Here is a 10,574-nt window from a genome sequence, read left to right on the forward strand (position 1 = left end):
CAATTACCTGAGGTGGTCACTCTTGGTTCACCCCTTTGTGGGCTTTGTGTACAGTCTTCTTGTAGTTAAGCCTTGATTGTTGTAGATATCACTGGGAGGAATTGACCTCCAGGCCGATTGGCTGTGAGAATCAGCTGTGTCTACAGTGGGATAACTTCTGTGCTAAAGAGACCCTTATGAGGCAAGACTTGCTTCAGTGGAGCTTTGGTGCTCACTGAGTCTGCCCCCTGAGTATGTCCCTTATGGATCTGAGGAGTTGTAATTGGATGGTCCCACTCTGACCACTGGGTACACTGGCTCTTGGATCTCTAAGGAGGTGCTAATTTAGCCTCTGCCTGAGGTTACCCAGCAGGAGCTACAAGGAGATCTGCAATGTCCCCTTCTTTGTTTGGGGTTTGGTGGTGCCCAAATGAGGCCCAGCTGTGAAGCAATGCAAGCTGCTGTGGGGCCTTGGGCCTTCTCTTGGAAGTTCTGAGTCTGTCTGGCCCAGCTGCAGTTTGTTAGGTAATTTTCAGATTGCAAAGGGCCAGGGCATTCATATGTAAAAGCCTCTGCTGCAGCTTGGGTGGGGCGAGGTCTCAGGGAATCAACAGGGCAGAGCAAACAGCTATGGCTGACCCTCAGCCCTGCCCTAAGAGGCCCTGCATCTCAGTGTCCCAAGGTAATTGCTGCAAGCACCTTTGAGAGAAAGCCGCCCTCGAATTCCAAATTCTGCCCGCTGCCAGACAGTCCAGTTTCTCCCCATATGAGTCTGGGTTCCCAGAGACTTCCCAGAACTGGAGTTCAGAGCAGTCGGGAGCTTGTGACTCCCTCCTGATTCAAAAAGACAGCCGCGTCTTCAGTTGCCAGCCCTTGCCGCATGCGCCTCCGTACTTCTGCACCTCCTCTGAGTCTCAGTGTGCTTTTCTCTTTCCTTCTAGTTGGAGAATTTCCGCTCAGCCAGCCTTCCTGTGGTTCTGGATGATGTCCGTTTTTGTCTTTTAGTTGTATTTTTGAATTTGTTGTGGGAAGCAGCAATTTCCGGTGTTTACCTATGCAACCATCTGGTTTCTCCCAAAAATTACTTTCTTAATGACAGAGATGGGCACAGACAGAGAGTGGATCTCAAACCCAGTTCTTCTAACTTTTTGATTGCAGCTCTTTCAAGTACGCTGTTCTGTCCTTCTCTTTAACTAGGTAAGAAACAGTATGTCACCATGCTCTTTACATTTCTTTAAGGGCTAACATTAGGACAATGAACAATTAGCTCACTATTATAGAACCAAAAAGCACTTTAATTCTTAGTCACTAAGGCAGAAAGATAGTGCTAACAGAACCTTCAACTAATGAATAACCTTTTATGGTGAATTATAATGGAACACCTGTAACATTTAGCTACAACAATATTTTTAATTTAGCAGAGCTTTCTAAGGTAATGTTAGCCACTTTTGTGAATACCAAGCAGAAAGAAATATTGAAAAAATTATAATGGCAATCATTACACACATGACCTATACTCTCAGAATATTTAAAAGTAAAAGAAAAAGTATTCTATGTTCCAATTTAAGAAATAAAAGAAAGCCAAACAACTCTAGCCTGAGGTAATCTTGAGAAATGACTGATGGTTCAACTGGAAATATTTTTAGAATTTCTTTTTTTGTTCTCCTCCCTTTTTTCTTATGATTCCTTTTTCCATTTCTCTTATCTCATCTGGGGCATTCCAATGACAGGGTCCATTCAAACACTTAAGCATCTCAGAGATATGCATTTTTGAAGTGGTCTTTACTGTCTTTTGAAGATACTATTACTTCAGGGGAAGGGGGCAAGAGAGAAAACAAACACACAAGAAACTCTTTAATCATAAGCTGAATTTCCAGGTAACAAGTGAAACCCCTAATGTGTCCCTGGGCCACATGCATTCTGTTATGCAGGCACTGGTTAGTATATGTAGAATATGGATCATTCCTTTTGAGTATTTATAATACTAAAAGCGCAATATGCTAATTAGACCAGACATCTTTCCGGATGACCTTCTGGACGAAGCTGGGGCTGCAAGGGCCGAGCCCCTTGCACGAATTTCGTGCATCAGGCCTCTCGTTAAAATTATAAGAACTGTTTGAGTGCACTGAAGATGGAAACTTGTTTCCTTCATTGTATTAACAAGCTAGAGTGTATGTTGTTAATTTACAGTTGCTTTTTTTATCCAAAACTCCTCAGAAACATTGGTCATTTGATTCTCTTATAGCAATTAGGGAGAATAACACTTGGCATACAGTTAATGGCACACAGGGTTACCAAATATGTATTTGAGGGAAAATACTCTTTCTGAATTGAATAGATAGAGAATTGCCAACATGCAAAACCACTGTGACAAACTGAGCTGGGTAAATTGGCTACCGCAGGTCAGTATGCAGCCCTGGATGTTGTATCAAATACAGAACAATGTCATAACAACACTGTTTTTATTTCTACCGTCCCCATGCCCTATAAAGGAAGCCCCCTAGGTGCTAAACAAGATTAATAGCAGTGACAAAGTTGGTGTACAATAAAGTCACAAATAATTTTTAGCCGTCCCAAGCGGTTTCATAATATACCCTTTAGTGTGGAAGTCATACACTACAACAAAATAAATCTCTAATAGTGTATATATTATATAATGTATATCTATATATAATTTAGAAGTGCCAATTTCTCTTTAGGAACAGGACAGATTCCTCTTGATCCTTCATTATTTCTTTTTTCTGGTTTCAGCTGTGTTGCTGGGGCTCTGTGCTGAGCATTCATAGTCAGATTAGGAATCCAGATAAACTATGGTCCCTGTTTTAATTAAGATTGGGAGGCAGCTATAGGAGCACTTTAAAAATAAATTACTATTTTCTGCAAAAGAAAATTAGAACATGGGGGACAATAAGAAACAGAATGGAAAAGTAAAGGATACGGGAAAATGCATTGGATGGTGCCATCGATTTTTACCAAAAATTAATTTGTTCTTTGTTGGGAACCTTTCCATCAGGAGAATCTCCATCAAGAGTAACATGACGTTTCCAATGAAAGTCCTCGAGGCAACAGCAGGAAAATTTCTCTCTGTGTTGCAGCAAATGCTCACCCCAAAATTGAACAGGCACGATCAATTCAAGTCCAAACAATAACATTTAAGCAAACAATAAGAAAGACTCCAGGTCAAGGAATGTTATAATTAAAAGGCTGCTTCTTGAGAACTGAGCAAGGTTTGGGTTTTTTTTTAAAAAAAAAATTATAACCTGGTTTCAATAAAAAGAAACCTGCTGAAAAGTGTAATGTGTAATCAGACTTCAAAATAATTCACTTTTAGAGAAAAATACTAGTAGTTGTTTTTATGCATTTAATCCAGACTGCAATATTGAACCTGAGTATGCAGAGGATAGAAAGGGCTGCTTTGGAGGATTTCATTACAATTGTTTTGATTGTCTTTGTTACAGTTACTTGTAAGATCTTAGAGGACATGTAATTGTTATCTCCATTTCTTTCTTTTTTTTAGAAAAAGAAATGGATACAGAGACATCCAGTGATATAGTGTATACCCAAGTGGTAGATTTTTGAGTCCTTGTCAAACATCAAGTCCTATAAAATGCGCATTTAAAGAAGTAAACGACAGTATTACAATATTTTCATGAAACAGTTTCTGATTTAAAAATACCAAAGTTTAATTTAAACAGTGTATGATTTCTCACCATGGTCCTTAGTTTTGAGATTTGAGTACGACATGTTTCTGTTTAATATATGGGTTACCTTGAGTATGTCTGTAATATTTTTGAAGCTTTTTGTTGTTATTGTTATTTTAATTTTAAAATAATTTTAGACTTCACAAGAATTATAAAAATAATACAAAACATTCTTATACTCTTTATCCAGATTCTCTAAATGTTCACCTTTTACATAACCAGACTTCACTGATCAAAATCAAGAAATTAACCTCAACACACTATTAATACTAAAATTTACAGACGAAACCAATGTTGCCAATTAATCCACAAATGTCCTTGTGCTGACCCAGGATCCAATGTAGGATGAGGGTACATTTTGTTGCCATGGCTTCTTAATGTCCTGTAATCTGGGAAGGTCCTTTCTTTGACCTTTGTCTTTCATAACCTTGATACTTTTTGAGAGTGCTGGGTAACTTAATTTATACAATGTTTCTTAGTTGGACTTAGTCTGATGTTTTCTCATGACTGTAGTTGAGTAAGAATACCACAGAAGTAGTGCTGTGTCACCTCAATGCATCACGCTTACCTCTTGATCAGGGTGCCTTTGTGTCTTATTACTGGTGAAGGTAAGGTGGTATCTTCCAGATATCTCTTTTGTGAAGTTACTATTTTTCCCTTTGTAATTAATAAGAATCATTTGAGTAGGTACTGAGAAACTATGTAAATATCTTTTTTTTTGTCCTCATCAGACTTTCGCCTGGCATCCACAGATGATTCTTGACTGAAACAATGATTATATTTCTTTCCTTTCTTCTGCATGCATTAGTTGGAATTCCGCCTTAAGGAAGAACCATCCCTTACCCATCATTGACTCATTCTTTCATTTTGTTTAAAATCCTTATGAATTCATGACGTTTTATTTTACTCTATGGGTAATTTTATCATTATTTGATTTCTTTCTCATATTTGTTCTCTGGGACACTTCTGAGAATCAATCTGTTAGAAGTGGCAACCTCCCCCCCCGCCCCCCCGCCCCCTGAACACACACAAAAAAACAACAACACACCAAACACTGACTCAGGCTAAGAAGGTAAATTGGTGTGATCAGGGAAGGTCCCATTTAGGGCTAAAGTTCTCTGCTATGGAAGCTCCCAGACATTGGAATGTGCCTGAGGTGCAATTTGCTTCCATCCTTTCTCTGCCTGAGTTCCATTCATCAGCCCAGAGACATTACTGGGTTTGAGAAATGGTTTTTCTGAGCTGAGGTCTGATGATCTGCCCTCAGGCTAAATCTTGGGGCTCAGCCAGCCACTGGCACGATCCACACTTAACCTGCCGCAGGCTGTCACCCAGATGCCTTCACATATCCATTCCTTATATGCCCCGAGAATCCCCAGACACAAACATTTCTTTGATCTCTAGGTTTCTAATTTCTCAAAATAATAACATCGCCATTCCCCACTCAGGTGTCCTTTCATGATGCACTGGCTATTTTTTGCATTATCCTAGATACTGATCCTGAGACCAGGATTCATGTGTAAGGGGTATACATGGGCTATGCAGATAACACAGATAGAGACACGATAAAGGGAATGGAGAGCAGCCAATGGAAGGTGTGCTATTAAGCCATCTGTCACAGTGTGCAACTTAAGCTAAAACCTGCGGAGACTCTGGAAATTGATATAAAACACACACATCGTAATTAACCAACCTGCAGTATTAGGCAACAGGGATCTTTATATACTAACTAGAGGCTCAGTACATGAAATTCGTGCACTCAGTGGGGGGTCCCTCAGCCCAACCTGAGCCCTCTCACAGTCCAGGGGCCCTCGGGGGATGTCTGACTGCCGCAGAGGCGGGAGAGGCTCCTGCCACCGCCACTGCATTCGCCAGCTGTGAGCCCGGCCCAGGGCTTCTGGCTGAGTGGCCCTGTGGGATGCACTGACCACCAGGGGACAGCTCCTGTGTTGAGTGTCTGGCCCCTGGTGGTCAGTGCACATCATAGCGACTGGTTGTTCTACTGTTGGATCGATTTTCATATTAGCCTTTTATTATATAGGATTCTGGAGAACCAATGGTAGAGAGTTGTTCCTGGAGGTGTTAATTCCTTAGAACTCTGCCTTTTCTGTGTGTGCACACACACATGAGCACACAGGCAGTGGGGTTTTCATAGTTCCAGGACAGGGGGGTTGGGGGACAGCCAGTCCCAAATCCTATTGCACGTGCTATTTAATGGTAAAAAGGAATCATTCCAAATAGGTAGATTAGATGTTATTTTCCTCTCATAAGTTAAGTAGCTGAAGTTTGGAGAACCCAAGTGACAGGCTAAGGTCACATATGATAGTAAGTAAGGTCACTCACTACAATGTATGCACTGGAAGGATAGGGCTAGACAACTGCAGAGCATAGGGGAAAATACAAAGTGTTCACTTCCCCCTTCTAGAGCTCAGAGCTGCTGGTATCTGGTTGACCCTTACATGGAAGAGATTTGCTCCTCAGCTGTCTAAGCTGGACCCTGGGACCTCTCAACCACATGGAGTCCTCAGACTTGCTTCAAAGTGCAAAATGGCATGAACTATCTCCATTTCTCAGTAATTTATATGTTGCTGCTCTGCTCAGTTGATACCACTGAGTAATGACCTATATTTCATTTCTTATTGATGATACCTGCACACTGGGCAGCTTCTATTAAAGTCCTAATGTACCAAAGCAAAGGTAAATGGCTGATCAGGAGATGAGCCCAAAGTTTCCTTATACCAGTAGTCATCTACCATGAGATATAGTCAAGCTAATCTGAAGGAGAAGGAGGAGGAGAAGGAGAAGGATCCCAGTCAGTATGGAGGTCATTGTTTGATTCCCGGTCAAGGCCCAGGGCCAGGTTACAGGATTAATCCCCAGTATGGGGTATACAGGAGGCAGCCAATCAATGATTTTCTTCTAAGCTGAACCCTGGGACCTCTCAACCACACGGAGTCCTCATTGATGTTTCTATCTCTCTCTCCCTCTCCCTTCCTCTCTGAAATCAATATATATATATTTTTTAAAAAGGACATACTTGAGCTAATTCAGCACTAAAAATAAAGGAAGCATCCCTTATGTTTAATAGAGATAATGCAATTACAGATCTAAGAAATAAGAACAGAATTATTGCCTTTTCTCTGCTACTGCCATCATCTAAGAAGGAAGTGGAATCTGAATGTCCACTTCTATATTCAGTACTACGTCTTTATTGTCTATCAGCTTGACTTCTTCTTTCTTGCCATGGACTAAGATGAAATGATATAATCTAAAAACTTTAACAGCCTTAAAATAAAGCTGCTGTACTGTTATGCCAGAATTTTATTGTTGTCTGCTAAAATACTGAAATTGCAAAAGATTTACTAGGATTCATAAGTGGGGGGGGGGGGGGGGCGGGTATAATTAGGCAACATGGTTCAAAGAAATGCCATGTTATTTAAAATGAGCTCTTATGATTAAAGAGGCCATTTAGTCACAATTTTTTAGTAATTTTTCCTTGTTTTCATAGTGGGCACATAATTTACTTACTGATATTACATCCATGATTCTGGCCCACCTGCAGAGAGCATTTGAAAAATCTGTGAATAAATGTGAGGAATATTATAGGCTATAGTGATTTCTATAGTTTGCTTCTCATAGAAATTTTTTTTCAAAGGAAACTTCTGAAGAGGTATCTGAAGAATAATTCTCTTATTCTCTTGGCTCAGTGCAGCAATAAAAAAAAGGAGATGAGAAAGGCTAAGAGGAATACCATCGTCAAGAACATAATTATTGAGGTTTTGTTATGCTTCAGGCACTATGGATACATATGAGTAACATGGACTATTTCACCTCACCTTCACATCTTTGGGATGTGGGAGGCAACCTGAGTACTGGGAGAAAACTCATGCAGACATGGAGAGAATGTGCAAACTCCACACAAACAGTGGCCCCAGTCAAGAATCTTTTATTTTTTCTTCTCACCATCCTTATAACAAAATAACATCGAATGAAACATCATCATTCAAGAACCTACTCTAGTTACAATGGGTATTTTGGGGGGTACTTGAAGGGTTTAAATAGCGACTGGGAATTATGCAAAAGTATTGAACCAATATAAAATTTGTTGATTTACATAATTATATTGTGACTAAACAATAGAGTATCCATGTTCTTAGGAAATACACACTGAAATGTTCAGGAGATAGAGGGACATATATTTTCAATTTAGTCTCAAATGGGACAAAATATATACATCAGGTGAATGTGATAAGTTATATAGAGATTCCTTTATTATTCTGTATGCTTGAAATTATAAAAAATTTTGAAGTTATAAGCAAAACCAATAAGTTTAGATTTTATAACATCCAGGGCGGCTGACAATGTTTGGCGTTGATGAAGACATGAAAACGCCTGGAGGCAGTATTTAAATTGCTCCAGCGACAGAGGAGAGGAAATTGATAGCATCTAATAAGTTGGACGATGTTTATACTTGTGGTAGGCTGAATAATGAATGTCTCTGAAAAGATATCCACATCCTAATATATAGAGCATGCTACTTCCCATGGTAAAAGGGACATTGCGCTGTGATTAAGTTAGGGATCTGAAGATGGGAGATAATTGTGGATTATCTGGGTGAGCCCAAATAATCACAAAGGCCCTTTGAAGAGGGAGGCTGGAGAGTTGGTCAGAGAGGAAATGTTCTTGCAGAAGTGGAGGGACAGGGTTGGAGAGAGATTTGAAGAAATTACTCTGCTGGCATTGACGATGGAGGAAAAAGCCAGGAGCCAAAGAATGCAGGCAGCTTCCAGAAGCTGGAAAAGGCAAGCAAATGGATCCTCCCCCAGAGCCTCTGATGAAGTATGGCCCTGCTGGCACACTGCTTTTGGTGCAGTGAGTCCCATTTCAAACCCTGATCTCCAAAACCCTAAGACAATAAATTTTACATTGTTCAAAGCTGCTAAGTTTGTGGTGATTTGCTGTAGCAGCAAGAAGAAACTAATATAATATCCTATGACAAGCATTTCTACGTCTAGGTAGAGGCTTTCAAGAAATCCTTCATTCATGTGGCCAAGATATTCTGATACCATTTGTAATAGGAATACTTGGAACCATTGGATGTCTATCAATGGGGAAAGAGATAAATAATCCAATCCTCTCATGGAACACAGAATGAGTGAATCAGAAAATATATCCAAAGGGATAAATCACAAAAATGCAATGCTATGTGAAAAGGAAAAGAATTTTTCTCTGTAAATTGTTGGTACAATATGATACCACATATATCAATTCTTAAAACATTAAAAAATGGTACTTTATATGAAGGATATACATAGATGTAAAAATGGATGCTCATAATATGAAATCATGTATGGAAAGGATACATATTCAATTAAGTGTCACATCTGGAGGAAAGAAGGGGGCCTGAGATTGAGGAGAGAATATCCAGACAACTCAATGGAATAAACATAAAATTAGTAAGACATGATTAATAGACATGAACAGCGAGGAGAGAAGAGTCAGCAAGACATACTTTGAAACTCAAATAAGTGAATATTTGTTGATAACTGTAAGCAATAGTGGTAATAACGAAGAAAGAAGAGCAGGTTTGGGGAAAATATACTAATTTCTAATTTCAATCTCCAGAGTTTGAGTACTTTCTGTAAGTTGTGTGCAGATGTGATTATATTCCCTTTGTAACAATCTTATATATAAAAGCCTAATATGCTAAGTATCCGGTCATCAAGTAGTCCATTCAGCCAATCAAAGTGTAATATGCTAATGATATGCTAAGGCTGCTCAACTACTCACTATGACCTGCACTGATCACCAGGGTGCAAACAACCAGGTGACCAGTTGCTATGACATGCACTGACCACCAGGGGGCATAGACTCTGAATAGTAGGTTAGCTTGCTGCTCGGGTCCGGTTGATCAGGACTGAGCGAGATGGGTCGGACATGCCCTGGAGCCCTCCCGTGGTCCCTCCAGGGCTGGCCAACCTCCCGCATCCCTCCCCAGCCCCAGTTGTGCACCAGTGAGGTCCCTCAGCCTGGCTTGTGCCCTCTCACAATCCAGGACCCCTTAGGGGATGTCGGATAGCCGGTTTCAGCCCAATACCTCAGGCCAGGCCAAGGGGCCCTACTGGGGCACCAATTCATGCATCGGGCCTCTAGTCATAAATAATTCATAAATAAATAGGTATGGCTGTGTTCTGGTAAAATTTGATTGACAAATACAGGCAGTAGGCTGAATTTGGCCCACAAGTTATAAAATGCTCTCTCTTGTTAGAATAGATATTTTACATTTCTTCATATAATAATGGCTGTAATTTTACTACCCTATTGGTTGAAAAAAATATAGATGCACGTATGGATTTGTCCCCCGCCCCCTTCAATAATTTCATTCTTCCCCAGTGGCTGAAGGTTTAGTTTTGGGGAACCACTGCTATGGTGGAAGTAAATTATTAAAACACAAAGTTGAACATACTGGAAAAGAGATTTGAACAAAGGTCTTTGAGAACTTACCTAAGGGAGTAATCAATAGGGTGTTGGAGAATGCTTTGGGATTGGAGTGGAGTTGTGGCTGGATAGGTGAGAGCTTGTTGAAAATTACACAAGCAAAGCCATGGAGCCCCGAAATCATGTGGTATATCAGCAAGGGAGGTGAAAAAGGGTTGTTGTTGTTTTTTGGCAACAACATAGGTTATGTGAAGCTGTGGAGGATTAAAACGTTCTCAGATGTATTTTGGAAATCAGGTATTTAAGGGCCTTAAGTGCTAAATCTAAGACCTCTGTTGCTGAAACCAGGAATTCTCACTGTCACATAAATATTATGATACTCTATTACTTTGCACCATAAGACATTTCTAGATATATATATATATCTATATATCGATATATAGATATATATATATA

Source organism: Myotis davidii, unplaced genomic scaffold (assembly GCF_000327345.1).
Source record: "Myotis davidii unplaced genomic scaffold, ASM32734v1 scaffold962, whole genome shotgun sequence".
Classification (NCBI taxonomy): domain Eukaryota; kingdom Metazoa; phylum Chordata; class Mammalia; order Chiroptera; family Vespertilionidae; genus Myotis; species Myotis davidii.